The 18,488-nt window shown below is 36.5% G+C and overlaps 1 long non-coding RNA gene across 1 annotated transcript; it reads right to left on the bottom strand.

Moving 5' to 3' along the window:
• Positions 1 to 16,226: 16,226 nt before the first annotated feature.
• On the bottom strand, positions 16,227 to 16,901 carry LOC145070681 (uncharacterized). The gene is made up of 4 exons (XR_013690040.1): positions 16,744 to 16,901; positions 16,606 to 16,673; positions 16,427 to 16,507; positions 16,227 to 16,335 (listed from the first exon to the last, which is right to left on the bottom strand). It is a non-coding gene; the product is annotated as an uncharacterized LOC145070681 (long non-coding RNA).
• Between the last annotated feature and the right edge of the window lie 1,587 nt (positions 16,902 to 18,488).

The raw sequence follows: 18,488 nt of genomic DNA, 5'->3' as shown, positions 1-18,488 counted from the left end.
CCTTCAACTTTGGGTACGTTACACAGACTCAGGTTGCCTGTTATCACATAATCATATCACTTCCCTGCTCATATCATAAAACACAGATGTAATTTTTTTAAATTTTTTGATTTTCTAATGTTTTTGGATTTTCTGATTTTTTATGTTTTTGGATTTTCTAAGTTTTTTATGTTTTTGGATTTTCTAATATTCCCCCCCCCCCTAAATTTGTGCATAGAAAAAACTAAAATAAAATAAAATAAAAAATGCGCAAATTTATCCTAAGCTAAACTAAGCATAAGAAATTTAATCCTCAAAACGAATCATTTTCAGAAAATTAACCAGCACATCGAATCGAACTTTGTTGAACGGCTTGGAGAACAAATCTGCTACATTATTTTCAGATCGGACTTGTTCGAGCCGAATGAGCGAACACTCATAACATTCTTGGATAAAATGAATCTTGATGTCAATGTGCTTGGTTTTTGAGTGCTGGACCGGGTTTTTGGCAATTTGGATCGCAGCCTCATTATCACAGAAAAGAGGGGTTTCTTGAAAATTCAAACCATAGTCCAACAGTTGACGTTGGATCCAAATGACTTGAAAACAACAAGCAGATGCAACAACATATTCTGCTTCTACTGTTGAGGTTGAGACTATATGCTGCTTCTTGCACTGCCATGACACCAATCTATCTCCCAGAAATTGGCATCCTCCTGAAGTCGATTTTCTACCAAGCTCACACCCGCCATAGTTGCTGTCAGCAAAAACATAAAGATCAAATTCAGGATTTTTCGGATACCAAAGACCCAGTTTTGGGCACCCTTTGAGATACCGAAAAATCCTTTTAACAACAATTAAATGATAGAGTTTAGGATTAGCCTGGTAGCGAGCACATTGACAGACCGCAAACATGACGTCTGGGCGACTAGCAGTCAGATACATGAGTGATCCGATCATTGATCGATAATGAGTTTGATCTACGGATTCACCCTCAAGATCAGGAGTCAGAAGAGGTCGTTCCGCCATGGGTGTAAGAGCAGGTTTTGCGTCTCGGAACCCAAACTTCTCCAGTACATCATCCACATATTTTGCTTGATGAATAAGGATTCTGTTTGAAGATTGTTTGACCTAAAGCCCCAAAAACATGGTCATTTCCCCAAGCGAACTCATCTCAAAGCGCTTCTTCATCACTGCTTCAAAACTCCTTGCAAAGTTGTTGGCTTGTCGGCCCGAAAATGATGTCGTCCACATAAATTTGAACGAGAATTTGATCTGGACCGACATGCTTGAGAAATAAGGTTTGATCAATGGTGCCTCGGGAATAGCCGTGATTGAGCAAATGCTGAGTAAGAGTAGCATACCAAGCTCGAGGAGCTTGATGCAATCCATACAAGGCTTTGTCTAACTTGTAAACATGGTTGGGAAGGGTTGAGTTAACAAAACCAGGTGGTTGGTCAACGTAAATATCCTCCTTGACCTTGTCATACAAGAAAGCCGTCTTGACATCCATTTGGTATACAGTGAAGTTCATGTAGGAAGCATAAGCAAGGAAGATGCGAATGGCTTCCAAACGAGCAACCGAATCATAAAATTCTGTATAATCAAGACCCTCAACTTGCTGAAACCCTCGAACCACCAATCTTGCCTTGTTGCGCACAATGACACCGGAATCATCTTGTTTATTTCGAAATACCCAACAAGTGTCAAGAGATTTCTTTCCTTTTGGCAGCTCCACCAATTTCCAAACTCCAAGTTTCTCAAATTGATTTAATTCATCATGCATGGCTTCAACCTAGCTGGGCTCATTCAGAGCCATTTCGACAGATTTGGGCTCTATTTGAGATATGAAGTAAGAGTAGAGACATGTGTTAACATCCCCACTTTTACTTCTCGTTTGAACGTCGTCGCCCAGCTGGCCAATGACGTACTCTATTGGATGATCGCACTGAATGCGTGCAGGGATCTGATAACTGATATCATTGACAGAGACAGGAAGATTATGAATATTTACCACTCCATCATTTGTTGTATGACCCGTAGAAGATGAACCAGGTTCATTTGAAGGATCTGCTACAAACTCGTCAGCAATATTTTCTGGAAAGAGAAGTCCCATCAGATTAGAAGTGACAGCGGAAGTCTCATGGTTCATGAACTCTCTTTCCATCGGAGTTAAAGGAGTAGCAACAACATTAGGAGAACTTTGTTGAGGAGACTCAGAAGATTCAGTGTGAATGGAGGGTACCGATGGAGGATCAGAAGAAATTAGTGGTGGTCGGTAGACAACTTCATCTTCTTCGTCTTTAATAAGAATCTTCGAATTAGAGGTAGATCCTTCTTGATTATCTGAAGACACATTGAGTGATTTGAAAAGAGATGTGTAGTCAAATAGCCAATCAGGACCCACTCTTGCATCTGTCTCATTTTCCTCGAGCCAACGAACATCAAAGGATTCTACAATATGTTTGGTCTTCTTATTGTAAACCATGTACGCAGTTCAAGCAGGATATCCAACAAATTAACAGTCATCGGCTTTGGTATTGAATTTGGGGTTGGATTCCAAGTGAAGAAGGGTGCAAGGGCAGCCAAATACTCGGAAATGACTAACTGATGGCTTGTGTCCAAACAGAATCTCATACGGTGTTTTCATTCTGGCTTTGTTGATCAGCACACGATTTTGAACATAACACGCGGTGTTAATCGCCTCTGCCCAGAAGAATACAAGAAGCTTGGAATCACAGAGCATCATCCTTGCGGAATCTTTTAGAGTTCAATTCCGACGTTCGACAACCCCGTTTTGTTGAGGTGTTCGAACATAACTAAAATGACGCACAATCCCTTTCTCAGCGCAAAAATGATCAAGAACAGTGTTCTTGAACTCTGTTCCATTATCGGTACGCAGCGCTTTCACTCGATTGTTAGTCTGATTTTCGATCATAACAATGAATCTTTTGATGAGGTCAGCAATTCATGCTTTGTTAGACAGAAAGCAAACCCAAGTGAAACGAGAGTAATCATCTATCACAACGAGGCAGTATAAGTTGCGATTGATGCTTAGAACATTGACCGTACCAAATAAATCCATATGTAATAATTCGAGCACTTGACTTATGGAGTTTATCTGCTTAGGAAAGTGTGGTTTCCGATGATGTTTTCCTTGAGCGCATGAAACACATTTTTCAAAAGTAATGAAATCTTTGACGGGTAACCCGCGAACCAATTCGTTTTTCGCAAGCCGATTCAAGTTCTTTGCATTTGCATTACCGAGACGACGATGCCACAACGTTGCATTTTGTTCAGAAGCTTTGGAGAAGAGACAAGTGACTTCGTCAGGGATATTGATGTTCATGTATATTATGTAGGCATTTCCATCCCGCTTAGCTCATACAAGAATCCAGTCTTCAGGAATGACAACACCAGGCTTTAAGATCAGACACTCCTTATCTGTGAAATGAGTAGAGTAACCCTTATCGCAAATCTGAGACACACTCAGCAAGCTGTGCTTTACTTTTGCAGCGGAGTTAACATTCTCAAAATTCAGCACCCCATTTGTGACAGTTCCTTTTTGAGTAATTTTTCCGCCTTCTCCACCCGCAAAGGAAACATATCCGCCATTAAAAGTTTGAATTTCGTGCAATTGGGATATGTCTCCTGTCATATGCCGGGAGCAGCCGCTGTCGACAAACCAAGGTCTGGCGACATTCCTCGGCAACTGTCCCTACACGATGAACAGAATTAGTTAGTTTTGGGGACCCAGGTCATCACAATCCTGGGTTTACCCTTTCCTTTTACAAGTTTTTCATTTGATTCTTTCCTTGCTTTTGAATTAGAGAGTAATGGATATTGATTTGAAAAAGATTTTGGAATCCACTGAAGGTTAGGTTTTGAAAATTTGTTAGTTTGCTTCGAACCGGTGGATTTTCTACTTGAAGAGTTAGAAGATCCTGTCCTGCTCTTTGTCAAATTCGACTTAGGCTTAGCCTGAGTTGATTTTGGCAAACTTCTGTTGTTTTTACGAAAAACCTGTTTATTCTTTTGAAATTTTTCGAATTTTTTGTTTAATGTTTTATTCAAATCTCCATTTCTAGAACGAGTTTTGGGAATTTTTCTAGTTAAAGATCGTCCCCGAAATTCATTCTCCCCTCTTTTTGTTGTATGAGATACAAACATCCGGTTCATGCAATTTCTTGCAATGTGTCCAGCAGTGCCACAGTTAAAACAAATTTGTTTGTTATCAGTAGCTTTGGCACTGCTGTTGACAACGTTATTCTTTGCTTTTCCATTTTTAACACTTTTACACTTGCAAGATCCATCACAGAATTTAGTAACAGATGTGTTAGATGTAGAGACATGTAAATCAGGTTTAGCAGTTTGATCAGAAACAACACTATTAGAAACAACATTATCAGACTGAAATAAAATACCACCCGACACAAAAACATTTCTGTTTGATTTTGACACATACTCATTACTGTAATTAACACCAGACTCAATCACAACATTATTTGACTCAAAAGATTCAGCTGCATGCTCCCCATGAACTATTGATATATCTGCACTTGAGGTAAAAACGTTAGTATGCAAAGTCTCATAACTAGACTGTATTTCCTGCTCAGAAGCTGACTTTCCATACACCATGCAAGTTTCTCTGTCAATTTCTTCTTGAGACAAGGGAATAGCAGTATAATTGTGATTGAAAGGAGGAGGGACACTCTCAAAACCTAATCCGACTTTTATTTGATTACCATGAGTGATATCTCTCTAGTGCGATTGACCTTCGATTAATTTTGCAATCTTTTCACTTGACCCATCGTATTTTTTTAAATTAAATTCAGCTTTTTCAAAACAATTTTTCAATGTGTCAAGTTCCATGGTTACAACAAGTTTTCTTTTGAGATGATCATAATTCTCGCATTTGTTGCTGTAATCCTCTTGCAATTTTTTTAAGTCTTTTGTTTTATTTTCTAATTGAGTTTTTAAGGGCTTTTGATTTTTTCTAAGAGTATATCCCTCATATTTCAAGTCCTCGTTCTCTCTTTTGATTAACTCAATTTGATGTCTCAAAAACTTAACAGTTTTAATACAAGATTGAGAACAGTGGAATTCACTAACCTCAGATTTGACTGGTTCAGGAGTGGTCTGTACCATGAATGCAAACTGCAAATTCATCATCTCATCCTCTGGATCTGCTTCCATTTCTTCACTTGCATCCTTGACTTGAGAAAGATTTGCCATTTCAGGTCCTGAAATGTTTAGAGCCTGAACTTGATCTTCCCAGTTGAACGATTGAGCCACCATTGCCATGTTTGCAGACTGATTGTTTGAAGATGATCCTCTGGTGTTGCTGTGAACGTAAGTTACTGGCACCATGGTTCTTTCAAAGTTCTCTCGTTGATTGGGTTTTGGGCATTCCCCTGCAAAGTGTCCCGGTTCATGACAATTATAGCAACGTAACTTTCCTTTGCTAAACCCCATCTTTTTATTAGAATTAACACCTCAGTTATTCTTTCTAGTCTTTTTTGAGAATTGTTTAGCCCTGAATACTGTCATTGCCATTTGCCAGGTAATATTCATCTCTTTGACATCTTCAGGATGGATTTGATCAAGATCAGTGCATGAAAGTTGTGGAGAAAGCTCTCCAGCAACAAAGGCATTGTAACAATTCACTAACCTTGTAGCTAGAGCCATATTTTCCTCCTTTTCCTTTGCACATGAACTTTGGGAACCAACTCCGTGAGATTGAACTGAAACACCTGTGGAAGAACTCACACTAGAACCAACTTGAGTCATGTTTTGAGGGATTTGAGTTTGTTGCATTTTCGATATGTTGTATGGTATGTTTTGATGGGTTGCATAAGGCTAAACTTGTGGAACCTGAACTTGAGTATTTTGCTGGGTGGTAAAGCTTGAGAAGGCGGTGTTGTTGTTTTGAATTCCAAGATTGGCTGTAGAGTACGAATTGACATGGTTTATTTCTCTTTGTTTATCATCAAGATCGCAAGCTTTGATGATTGCCATTGTTTCAGATAAGCTTAAACGATTCAGGTCTTTTGTCTTTTTGATCACTGAGACATTCATGTCCCATGATTTTGGAAGAGAATTTAGCAGCTTCTTGTTGATTTCAGACCTAGAAACCATCACACCTACGTAACTCATTTCAGTGGTTAGTGTGATAAATCTTTGCAATTGATTTTCCAGTGTTTCTCCCAACACATAATTAAACATGTTAAATTTCTGTCAGAGCATGTCTTGTCGGCTTTGCTTCATGTCTTCATTTCCTTCATAGACTTCTATGAGAGCTTTCCACAATGCTTTTGCTGATGTATATTCACGAAACCCTTGTGCAATCTCAGGAGACAACGCCATAGTGAGTGTGGCAAGTGCTTTTTCTTGTTCTTCAATTCTTTCAAAGTCATCATCAATGTAATTTTCAATCTATTTGTCAATTACCGTGCCATCTTCCAGAGTAGAAGTAATCCTAATTGGTCCTCTTAAAATACTTCTCCAAATTTTGAAATCCTTCATTTTGATGTATTTTTCAATTTGGTATTTCCATTCAGGTAATCCTTCAGCTGGTAGCAATCTAGGAATACGAGTAGTGGTTCCCATAGTTGCATCCAAATCTTGATGAGCAATCATGCTTTGAGATTCCATTTGGGCAAACTTTGAGTCTTCAACTGCACACAATAACGTACTTTTACTCAACCACACAAATGAATAGCAAATGAATTCCAACAGCACACACTTCCAACCGCACACACTTCCAACCACACACGAGTAACCACACACAGCTTAACAGCAAACACTTGTAACCGTATACACTTCAGCAGCAAACACCAACCGCACACTCTTCAATAGCAAATACTAACATCACACACTTTCAACAGCAAACACTTTAACCGCACACGCTTCAACAGCAAATATTAACAGCACACACTTTCAACAGCAAACACTTTAACTACACTCGCTTCAACGAATACGCTCCAAGCACACACACTTTAACAACAAACCTTCAATAGTTAGCAGCAAACCTTCAAATTTGGTAGCAAACCTTCAAAGTTGGCATCAAATCTTCTACAGTTGGCAGCAAACATTCAACAATTCGAACAGCAAACTCGATTTTTCAGATTTTTTATGAACTTTGATTTCAAGCTTTTGCAAACTAAAAATCAACAATCAGTCCTCTGAACAAAAATACTTCAATTGATACCAAAATGGCTCTGATACCAATTGCAAGTCCCCAAATTAATGGATCCAATTTAGTAATCAATGAACTAAATTGTGAACAAAGTGAAATGTAGAAGGAGTAGAAGTAAGATCAAGCATGCACACATCCATTACGAACAAATGTCAGGTACACCTTGAGAAAGTACAATCACAGCAGAGTTCAGCAAAAAGTACCATTCTGACACACAACACACCTATATATAGGCTCCACTAGCAGCACACGAGTGTGCAGCCACACACACGTGTGCGGCCGCACATACTGTACAAATTCTGAAAAACAACACTGCAAAACTGACACTTTCTCCTATGCAAAATGATGCCTAACTCAAACCACAATATTATGTTCTTACATAATTTGACTTCCATATGTACTGTCTGAAATTATGCATTACTTTAGAATGACGAGCATGAAACGACGCACTAGAATCCGTGATCTAGGATTCTGTTGAGTTTTCAACACAACAAATGAGCGCATCATCTTCAGATGCTGCTGCCATATTTACTTCCTTCTTGCCTTAATATGTAGAAGGCTTTGGGAATTGATTTCTGAAATGACCATTATCTTTGTAGTTCCAACAGGTAATATCCATTTTGTTCTTTGACTGACCTTTCTTTCTTGACTTTGATCTTCCTCTACCACCGCCTCCTCTGTTGGAACCTCTTCCTCTATCTTCAGTACTTAAAAGACTGTTAGAATCTTTGCCAACACTCTGTCTGCGTACATCCTCACCAAGAATGAAATCGCAAATACCTTCGAATTATAGCTTAACACCTCCTGCTGACCTGCTAACTGTCGTCACTGTACCGGACCAACTATTAGACAATGATGATAATAGTAGCAACGTCGTGATCTCATTTTCAAATCCAATATTTATTGAAATCAACCTTGAGATTATTGAATTGAATTCGTTAACATGATCAGTCACCGATCTACTCTCCTTCATCTTCAAATTCACCAACGGTTGGATCAAGAAAATCTGCTTTGTCACTGAAGGTTTTTCGTACATATTAGACAGCGTATTTATCATATTGTAAGTAGTCTTCACATTGACAGTATTGCAAACTACATTTTTTGCCAATATACCTTATCACTCCAAGTGCATGTCGATCTAATAAGTCTCATTCCTCCTGCATAATTGCTTTGGGTTTGTCTATGGACAAAGGTTTGTGTAACTTCTTATGGCCGAGATAATCTTAGATTTGCATTTTCCAGAAACCGAAATCTTAACCATTGAAATTTTCAATCTCAAGTTTCTCATCTTTAACCATAGCTCTGATACCAGTTTGTTGGGAATATAAAAAAACAAGTTAAGCACTTCTGACGAAATGATTAACGTTTTCGGTAACAATTGCCGAATAAAACTACTAAAAATTTGCAAACAAAAACTGAACACGATATTTAACGTGGTTTGGTCTAATCAAACATAAATCCACAGGCGAACGAGAGAGATGATTTTATTTAACACCAAAGAAAATTATAATCATACAAGGCTAAAATATGTTTATAATCTGATTACTCACTTTAAGGTATCACTTATATTTTTTGAAAAAAAAAAAAAAAACTAGGTCACTTTCTATTTTCTATCTGTTGTAATATTTTGCTGCACTTCACTCCGTGTTATCTTCTTCTAAACTTGCAGCGCACATCTATTTATACGTGCTTCAGCCGTAAATTGTTGAGATAACAATTAAAGCATTTTCATGGTTCACTCTTAATATTTAAACATATTAAATGAGCCTCCATCATTTTTCTTGCTTTCATACAACATAGGCAGATTGCATAGAAAATGTGTATCATTTTCAATCAAACAATAAATGACCCACATGTTCTCTTTAACGGTCAAGTTGAAAAAACGAGAACCACCAATTTACACGTTCACACGAGAGATAGTGACCTTCACTAACAATTCAATTTAAATTGTTAATTTCCTAGTTTTATTTATGGCCCTTTAACTTTGTCATTTATGGCTCCAATATCCAACATGTAATATCTTGACAAACTTAGGGTGTGTTTGGCATGGAATTTTTGCAAGCGTTTGGGAGTTTCTAGCTTTTAGCTTTTGACAAAACGCTCTAGTTTAAACAAAAAGCTTCGTTTGGCAGTACGAACGTTTAGTTTTTAGTTGTAACAAAACGCTCCGATTCTAAAAGCTACTTCATGTAGCATTTAACAAAACGCTCCCGAGCTTTTGAAATCAATTTCCATAATTACCGTTAAAAATATATTTATATATTTATTTATTTTTAATCAATTGTCCTTTTATGTAATTTTATATATTTCAAAAGTTTCCAGCTACTTTTGTCAAACATTCACATAACAAATAAAACTATAGTTTTCTGCTACCAGCTACCCGCTTCCAGCTAACAGCTATTTTTGCCAACCACGCCCTTAATGGGAAGAGTCAAATTTGAAAGTCTGAGAAAATTGTTCTGGAGTTGAAGAGATAAAAGTATCTGAATTACACGGGGGAATGTAGGTGTAATTAAATTGTATGGAAAGTAGTGAGTATAAGGAAAGTTTGTTGAGAAGTGTAATTAGGAAGTTTTATTTGATCAACAAGTCTAACAAAATAAGTATCACGTCACCTTTTTTGTTTTTTGTATTTCTTTTCTCTTTTTATCAGCATAAGAATTAAATCAGTTAAAAGACACTATACCAAGAATATGTAGTCAAAATTTAAAATGTAAGTATATATGTATTATTAATTAAATATAATATATTAACAACATATATAATTAAAAACACAATTCACACAATGTAGACACGTAAAAACAGGAGAAACCATCACAGAGATCGCCATTAAGGATGCCTACTTCAATCAACATCGCCGCTAATGTCGCCCGTAGTGGTCACTATTGTAGCTAATTGGACGAGTAGGGTATGAATAACCACCAGGATTGCTGGAACTACCATACATAGGACGCATGTCTTCCTTTGATGGAATTTTATCTTTCTCATACGGAGACTCCCCCATAGTGTCGGAAATATGCTTGCGTACTTCAGCAAGTTCTCCAACAGAAGGCGCCTTTTCACTTTCTTGAATCGCAGCAAAAGGCCCAGTACTGTAGGTGGATCGGTTGTCAACGAGTACATCTTTATATGACTCTGTTAGGTCTGGAGCCCCAATAAGATGATGTTGGTCTTGGCTTGATGAAACTGGTCGGCCTTCACTTATAGCTGAGAAAGACGGCGGTTTCTCATCGACGGCATCCTTTTGGTCGTAAAAAGAATCAGGACGTGGCTGTGAGGGTGAGGGTGGTGAAGATGAAGAACCATCCATAAGATCACACGACAAGATACAAATTTTTGGAGTAGATGGAAGGGGAGATGGCGTAATTATAAACCCAACACGTAAAGGGTGACGTCACACAATGACGTCCATGAACTTGACATGTATCAAAATAAAAATAAAATAAAATAAAAAATAATGTTAGTATATTTTTTATGTTTTTATTTATTTATTTATTTTTTTTTTTTTGCACACAGCTAAAAAAATAATGTTTTTCCTTTTAAAATTTTTTATTGTGATTATTAGAATATTTTATCTATTGAAAAGTAAAAAAAAAAAAAAAAAAAAAAAAAATCACCTCCTAACCCATTCCATGCCACCTCTACCACCACCACAATACCATACCCTCTCCCTCCCTCCTCTCACAGAAAAAGCATAAGACAAACCATAAATCTATAAAGACTCGGTAGCCATCACTCATCACCCACTACCATCGTACAATCGCTGTCAAGCATAACAAGACCGCTGTCGACCTCCTTGTCACCCGAAAGTTCTATCTTACCAATAAGATATTCATGGAGAAATGACCAAATGCCTCCATGCATAACATGTATGATGCATTTGTTGTTTTTGACGATGGAGCTTGAGGGCGTAGACTCACTAGAGTTATCCAAAGTGAAATCCGACACATCCTCTACAAACAAGATGCCTTCTCCATTGTAATTAATATTAAGTCTACCATGTATGATCCCTATTTAATTGACTAACTAAATGATAGCCGAAAAACATAGGGTTAAATCGAGCAGTAGGATTAGTTTTTTGATTGTTTTTATAGCAAACCAAACTAATGAACATACTTAATTAATTGCACTCCATATAACATTTAATTAGTTGCACACCATATCAAAAGTCTCATATCTATGATAAATTCAAGTTATGGGCACTACTAGAAAAACAGCCTTTTACGACGCTCATTGTGCGTCGTAAAAGGCTCAGACGACGCGCAAATGCGCGTCAAGGAAGGTCCTGTCATAAAGAGAGACGACGTGATTTTGCGACGCTCATTTACGACGCGCGTTTACGACACGCAATGCGTATCAAGAAAGACCCTGTCATTAAGGAAGACGACACGCATTCGCGTGTCGTAACCTTACGGCGCGCGTGTTAATGACACGCAATGCGTATCAAGAAAGCCCCTGTCAAGAAAGGCCATGCCATAAATGAAGATGACACACATTTTTGCGTATCGTAAATTTAGATATTTAAAAAAATATATATTTATATATTTATTAATTTTTAAATTAAATTTGCATTTAATGTGTCATAATAGAAATAAAATACCATATACAAAAAAATACAATCCATTTCATAAACTTTAATGTCATACAATTCTATTTCTTACAATATATAAATTTGCATTCATCTAATCTACTCTATGTTTCATACTAACATTTGAAATGAAGAATACAACGCTTGTATTTTCAGCATCTTATCTCTTTCGGCTTGAGCATTCTTTTCCACTTCTAACTCGAAAGCTATTCGCTTTCATCAACCCTGTAAACACAACACAAAATCACTTGTCATTTTCATTCTACTTTTATGTTTACTAGTCAATCCTTCAACTTTCTTTACTAATTAGATTCACCTGGCACCAATATTGCTGATGTTTACTAGTCAATCTTTCAATCTATCATATGAAGTATGAAAAATATGAACAATAGGAAATGGAAGTTCAAAATCCTAACCAGAAATCCCAAATATATAACATTATGCCCTCCTGGTGCTTGTCCTCCATACAACACAACTCCTATCTTCAAGGCAGATCCTAATTCATTAGATTCACCTGGCACCAATATTGCTGATGGTTGCCCAAACAGGGATGGGAAAAGTTTTGCAACTTTATCTGAAAGCATTTGAACAAGCACAACTAAAGTCATAATCCTTCATCTTTACACTCAATCTATGCAGGTGATCAGATGTGTTTTGCAATTCTTTTATGTGATTTTAGATTATAAAAAACAAATCTCCAATTTGTTTAGTACTGGTTCGTTTTTACAGCAGTTTCACAAGGTATTTATCGTAAGCAGTTAACTTTAAAACTCAAAATGCAAAATTCGATCATAAAACCTAATTAACATCTACACACAACGTAATCAGTTAACATAGCTAGAAAAAACACTTAAATTCTTGTTTATCCAATGCAGCAGTAACTGAATTAGAAAGATTATTATCAATCCATCATTAAAAAGACTTCAATCAATTTTGATCATAGCATAAATAGTTTTGCTTTTACAGGGGTTGTAAATTCACTTCAGTATCAATATGAAGTGAGAAATACCTGGATTTCCGACAGCGGAGCTAGAGGGACCATCGACGATTTTGAAGGGGCTTCTGGAGCAAGCGACAAGTCCACAAGAGTGTCTTCCACGGGTGGGTACAGAAGATAAAAGTTGTTGTCACAAACGTAAAAATATTAAATTAAGAAAAAAGAAAAAAGAAAAATATTATTCGAATTTTGAAAACATGCCTGTGTCGACTCAGCAGATGGTTTGTTAGTCCCTTGAGACGTCCGCCTTCGCTGTCTACATATTAAATTGAGAAAAAAGAAAAATATTAAATTAAAAAAAAATATTAGTTCCCTTGAGACGTCCGCCTTCGCTGTCTACATAATTTAGACCAGAGCCCTACAAAAAAAAGTAACGCAGACGTAGAATGACTGATTTGCCCTTCATTTTTAATATTTTCATGATATACATATAAAGGGTATTGTATTATATAAACATTTTCATCTCATCCTGCAATCATTGTACCAACAGACAAACCCATCCCACGGTAAGAATAAAGAATGTTGGCAAGCATCTTTGAAGCGCCAGTCACTGAAATCCTAATCTTGTTTGCCAATTCATGCAAACGACACTGAAATTAAAAAAAAAATACAAGTATTGCGTAGATTATTTCAAAGTAGAAGGCTGTGATACGTAAAAAAGTGATTTTAATACCTTAATGCCTAAATTTCTGTGCCAAAACTAACAATCTGCAGCTCCTCTAGCCATTGTCCCCACCTGAGTTTATAATGTTGCATCTATGAATTGAGATAACTATTAATTACAAATTTTATGGAATTTATTAAGGCAAAGATCAACTGTTTCAATAATAGCATAATTTATGTCCTAAACTGACCTTATAAACACTATCAAAGGGAAAATAATAGCATAATTTATGTCCTAAACTGAGCGTGACAATGATCCAACCAGCAAAGGGGCATACGGTGTCATGCTTGGAGCATTTTCAGCTGCAAACTCTTCAAACCAATTCCGAAAGATGTCATAGCAAGGCAGATAGATTCCCACCTGTTCAAACAAAATATTATCATTAGGCATTCATTAATGGAAGAAAAAGAAAAAACTCAGGGACTTACAGTTGGTATAGCCAATGCAAGGCCAGCATTGGTGCCTCGCCATAATCTTCCAAATCCCTCCTAAAAAGACACTCACAAATCTTAAAATGATCAACAATTAGAAAAGTGTTGGACTATAGAATATATATAAGAGGAAGAAGATGACCAACCTACCGAATAATTTTGTAGAAAACATCAAGTGTTCCTTTGTACTCAAAGCAATCTGGAGGACAGATGGACACTGTACCATGTACGCCAGCACGCGTACATGATGGAGAACATCTTAGATCCGCAAACATCTAAAACAAACAATTACATGATTATCAAGATTGCACAACATTCTAACAAATATTACAAAGAAAACATACCATGTTTGGTCCAAAAACGGCCATTCGACTCGTAAGATTAGTCATTGGATGCGAGTATGCTACACCAGCAGCCTGTGCTTACAGCCTTGTCTGTCAAATCACAACCATACACAAAATGAAGAATCATTACCATGCTCATCAACACCCAATATGAAGTTAACGAGAATGAACAACAAATTAGCAACATTAATAAGCAACACATAGTTTTCAAGGGAGAATGATATCTGAATTTAAGTTTGTTTGTCAAAAACAGTTGCTTATCAACTTGAATATTTGGATACCCTTAATAAAAATTGATACAAAAAAATTATTGATGGTGTATGTTTTGTAACAAAACCCTTGTGTGAGACGTACATAAAAGGGTACCAAAGAGGCTTGAAAAAAAATGAAGAGAAAAGTAAAGGTGGTGCAGAGGAAAAGGGAGAAACAAATAATAAACAAATAAATGAGAGCACATTACTGGTTTGTGGTTGACAGGGGTTACAATATCAGAAAGCTTTGGCTTTTTAACAGAAGCAGATCTTTCCTCATCTGGTGGTCTCTTATTCAACCCAATATTCTTCAGTTGAGTATTATCCTTTGATGCAGAACCATTTTGATGAACTTTGGGAACCAATGGTTTATGATTATTAGATGATCCCAATTTGGACTTGGAATTATATTTTGAAGACAATGGTTTCTCATCCTCAGAATCTTCACCCATCCAAAAGCAGCCAATGGGACAAGTCCTGTTGCAATTAGAATCAAGAACATTAATCCTATTATTATTAGTAGTAATATAAATTAGTAATTATAAAAGATGATTTGTTACTGAGAGGAAAACCTGAAAAATTAAGATGTGTAGTGGCTCCTAAAGATTTCAGGCTCCTTGATTTTGCCACCTTACCCGCATAAAAGATGATTTGACTTCCCTTCACCTCTGCAAACCGAGTAACAAGCAATCATTAGTCTATTAATATCAGATGATCCGATCATATCACACATAGTAATGTTCTACATCTCCATAAAGAAGATCCTACACTAAACTAATCACCTACATGATACATCACATGCTAAATGTTCATATTGTTTATTATTTTAGATATGAAGATGAAATAGTACTAACTACACAACATATGATCATTGAAAATTCAAAATTATTCCTCATCAAGCACTCCCAAACTTTGAAGAAAAGAGAAAAAAGAGATTTTGGAACACAGTTTGGTTTTTGTGATCGAAGAGACTTATTTTGAATGTGATAAATTATACTAAAAGCTATGAGAAATACTGCAAACAGAAAATAATTGGTGCCATTGCATCAAAAACTCCATTGCACGCTCCTGTGCACCTCCACCACGTGGGTCCCAACACTTCAAAGTTTTGGCCCAACTCCCTGTAATCACTTTCCCTAAAAACCACCAACAAGAAAAAGAATTGAAAACACAATGATGTAATAGAAGGAAATGAAAGTATGAATGTATGATGATATTAAAAAAAATGAAAACAAATGATGAAATGAATGTGACACTAACCTGTTGCATAAGAGTACTCGATACAGCGAACAAGGGCATCATGGCGTCCCAAAAGATCCTCCCTATCGTGGTCAAAAACAAGCCTGAGAGATGTAAAAGGAATGTAGTTTGAAACTTAGTCAAGAAAAAGTTAAGTCAATAATCCAAGAAAGTATATGCATCATTTAGTCATACCTTGTGATAGTGTTATCTGCACTAGCACTTAAACCAGAGGTATCATCATGAAAGCAGCAATCAAGAACTGCACCTCCATGTAGGAACTCTACTCTTAACAGGTTATGATCTTTATTCTTGAATGGACATCGCATTTACCTTGACGACCCCGCCAAAGTGAAGCGAATCCTCCTGCCAACTAAGCTTTCCTGTAGTACCAATGATGGCAAGAAAATTGCCAAAACCGATGATTTCACCTAATCAAACATATTGTGTGTTTCTTTTTCATCCCCTTTCCCGTTTCCATAATAATAATAATAATATACTATTATTGATCAACAGCTTCAGTAGATATTTTTTTGACCAAAGGCTCAAGTTGACCTGCAAGTGGGGCCCCCGAGCCACCACTTAACTTGGCTGATGGCAATGATCTTATGCATCCAAGGATATGCTGGATATCACAATTAAGCCTATAAAAAACATATAATTAAAATGCTGAATCCTTTTAAAGAATTAAAAATTTTATGGTTTTCGATAATTAGTGAAGTTTTGTGCAAGAACCTGGTTTTTATTTGTTGATTGGTAATATCCACGTGTGAAAATGCATCAGATATTTGTATGTCAAAAATGATGGTCACTTCTCTGCAAGAAACATTTAATCATATGACATGTACTCAATTAAATTAAGTCAAAAAAGAAAAAGAAGTTTATATCATGATTAAAAGAAAAAAAAAGCTCACTTGAATATTTCTTGAACATTAGCTTCATGCAAAGTTCGTGAAAGCACACGTTGAAGATATCCAACTTCCTAAAAATGAATTACTTATTTACCAATAAAGAAGTAGAAAAATATTATAATATATAAAATTATTTATTACCTTGGTGAGGGATTTAGCAAACTGACTGGGTTGTACATCAGTTTCATCTTATCGATTCCATGTTTCAATAATTTGAGGTAATCCACGAAGATGAACTAACAGCCTTTCCCTCATTATTTGCACCAGTTTTGTATGTATCTCATCTCTATGCACTTTATAATCCTATATTATATTATTTCACAATTTTTAATTTAATATTTATACTCAAGAATGGGAGAAAATTTTGTAAAAGAGTTAACTTATTACCTGTGATACTCATTCAATTTCTGATAACAGCATTACTTTTCGTGTCGCAGGTACTTTCAGGAAAAGAAGCCTCCTAATTGCTTACATACATACATACAAACAGATGAACAAGTTATTATTATGTGGAATGTAAGGATAAAATGGTGATTTAGTTACCAGAAAGATTACAGTTACCACTTTTGAGAACATTACCAGGTATCAAATTGAAAAAGATTACAGTTACCACTTTTGTAATAATTGCTTTTGAGAAACAAATTTTTGTGGCAAGGTGGTAACGTGATCCAACCACTTTTGAGAACATCCTTCAGTCGTAAGGCATGTCAAAGCCAGGGGCTTTGTAATAATTGCTTCATGAACCGGACCCCACCAAATCAAAATCTCCTCCTTGGACTTCTTGACCAATTCCCACGAGATGATATGGCAGATTATCACAAAGCACATTAGCTACAAAAAATGAAACTTAAAACATGAATTTTATTTCATGTGTTGAAAACATAACAAGAAAAGGAAATAAGAACATATATACCTCCTCCTATTGTTTCTCCTTCTGAAAGGACCTTTACTGAATGCCCAATCAACATTCACATTCTGAGTCAGCAGCTCACCTCCATCCATTGCAGCTATAGCTTTCTCAGCTTCTTCAAAGCTTTCATACTCAATCAATGCATACCCCTATTGCAGTATAAAGCCAAATTACAACTTTGCCACTTCCATACTTCATACATCAAGAAAACACAACTTACTACAAAATAATATCACAATACCTTGACAAAACCAGTCCTGCGATCAAGATTTTGATGCAAGTTCTTAATCTCACCAAACTCCACACTGATTATAACAATAATAATAATAATAATACTAATAATAATAATAATAATAATAATAATAATAATAACAATAATAATAATAGACATTTCGGTTTCCTAATACAGATAAATTCTAGGTGAACTACTTACCTATATAAGTTTCAACACCTGAGGATCAGAATGGGGAGATTCTTTGACAAAATTGATATTTGAAAACGAGTCACAAAAAAGAGATGTGCAATACCTTGAATTCAGCAGAAGTCTAGGAGGATTCTTAGATGGATCACTTACAGGATACTTCGTGACGTAGCTCTTTTGGTTGTGTAATCGAACCGAGCATCGAGCTTGATTGCAGTTGATGGATAGGAAATACGAAGGAGGGGGAGAGAAAGATGAATAAAATACATCCCTTCTAATTTCGTCTCCTGTCTCGATCTATGATACGAACCTCAAACCTGGGAAAAACGAAAAACCGCAGAAATCGCCTGAAAACAAAATCAAATCCACCTGGTGGTGGGGAAGAAGGACCAGAAGAGGCAGTGAAGGTTGGAAGTGGATGAGGGGGCGGAGACCCCTTGTCGATTTCGTGAAGACTTGTGAACGATGGAAAGCGAGTTTAGGGTAGAGGAGATCATGAGGCGCATTTTCTAAGAGGGAAGAATACACCTGATCGATTAAAGGGAGAATGAAGGT

The sequence above is a fragment of the Lactuca serriola genome, chromosome 1 (genome assembly GCF_051521515.1).
Source record: "Lactuca serriola cultivar US96UC23 chromosome 1, Lser_US96UC23_V15, whole genome shotgun sequence".
In the NCBI taxonomy this organism is placed as follows: domain Eukaryota; kingdom Viridiplantae; phylum Streptophyta; class Magnoliopsida; order Asterales; family Asteraceae; genus Lactuca; species Lactuca serriola.
The sequence above is the reverse complement of the archived record's forward strand: the minus strand, read 5'-3'. Positions and strand labels throughout refer to the sequence as shown.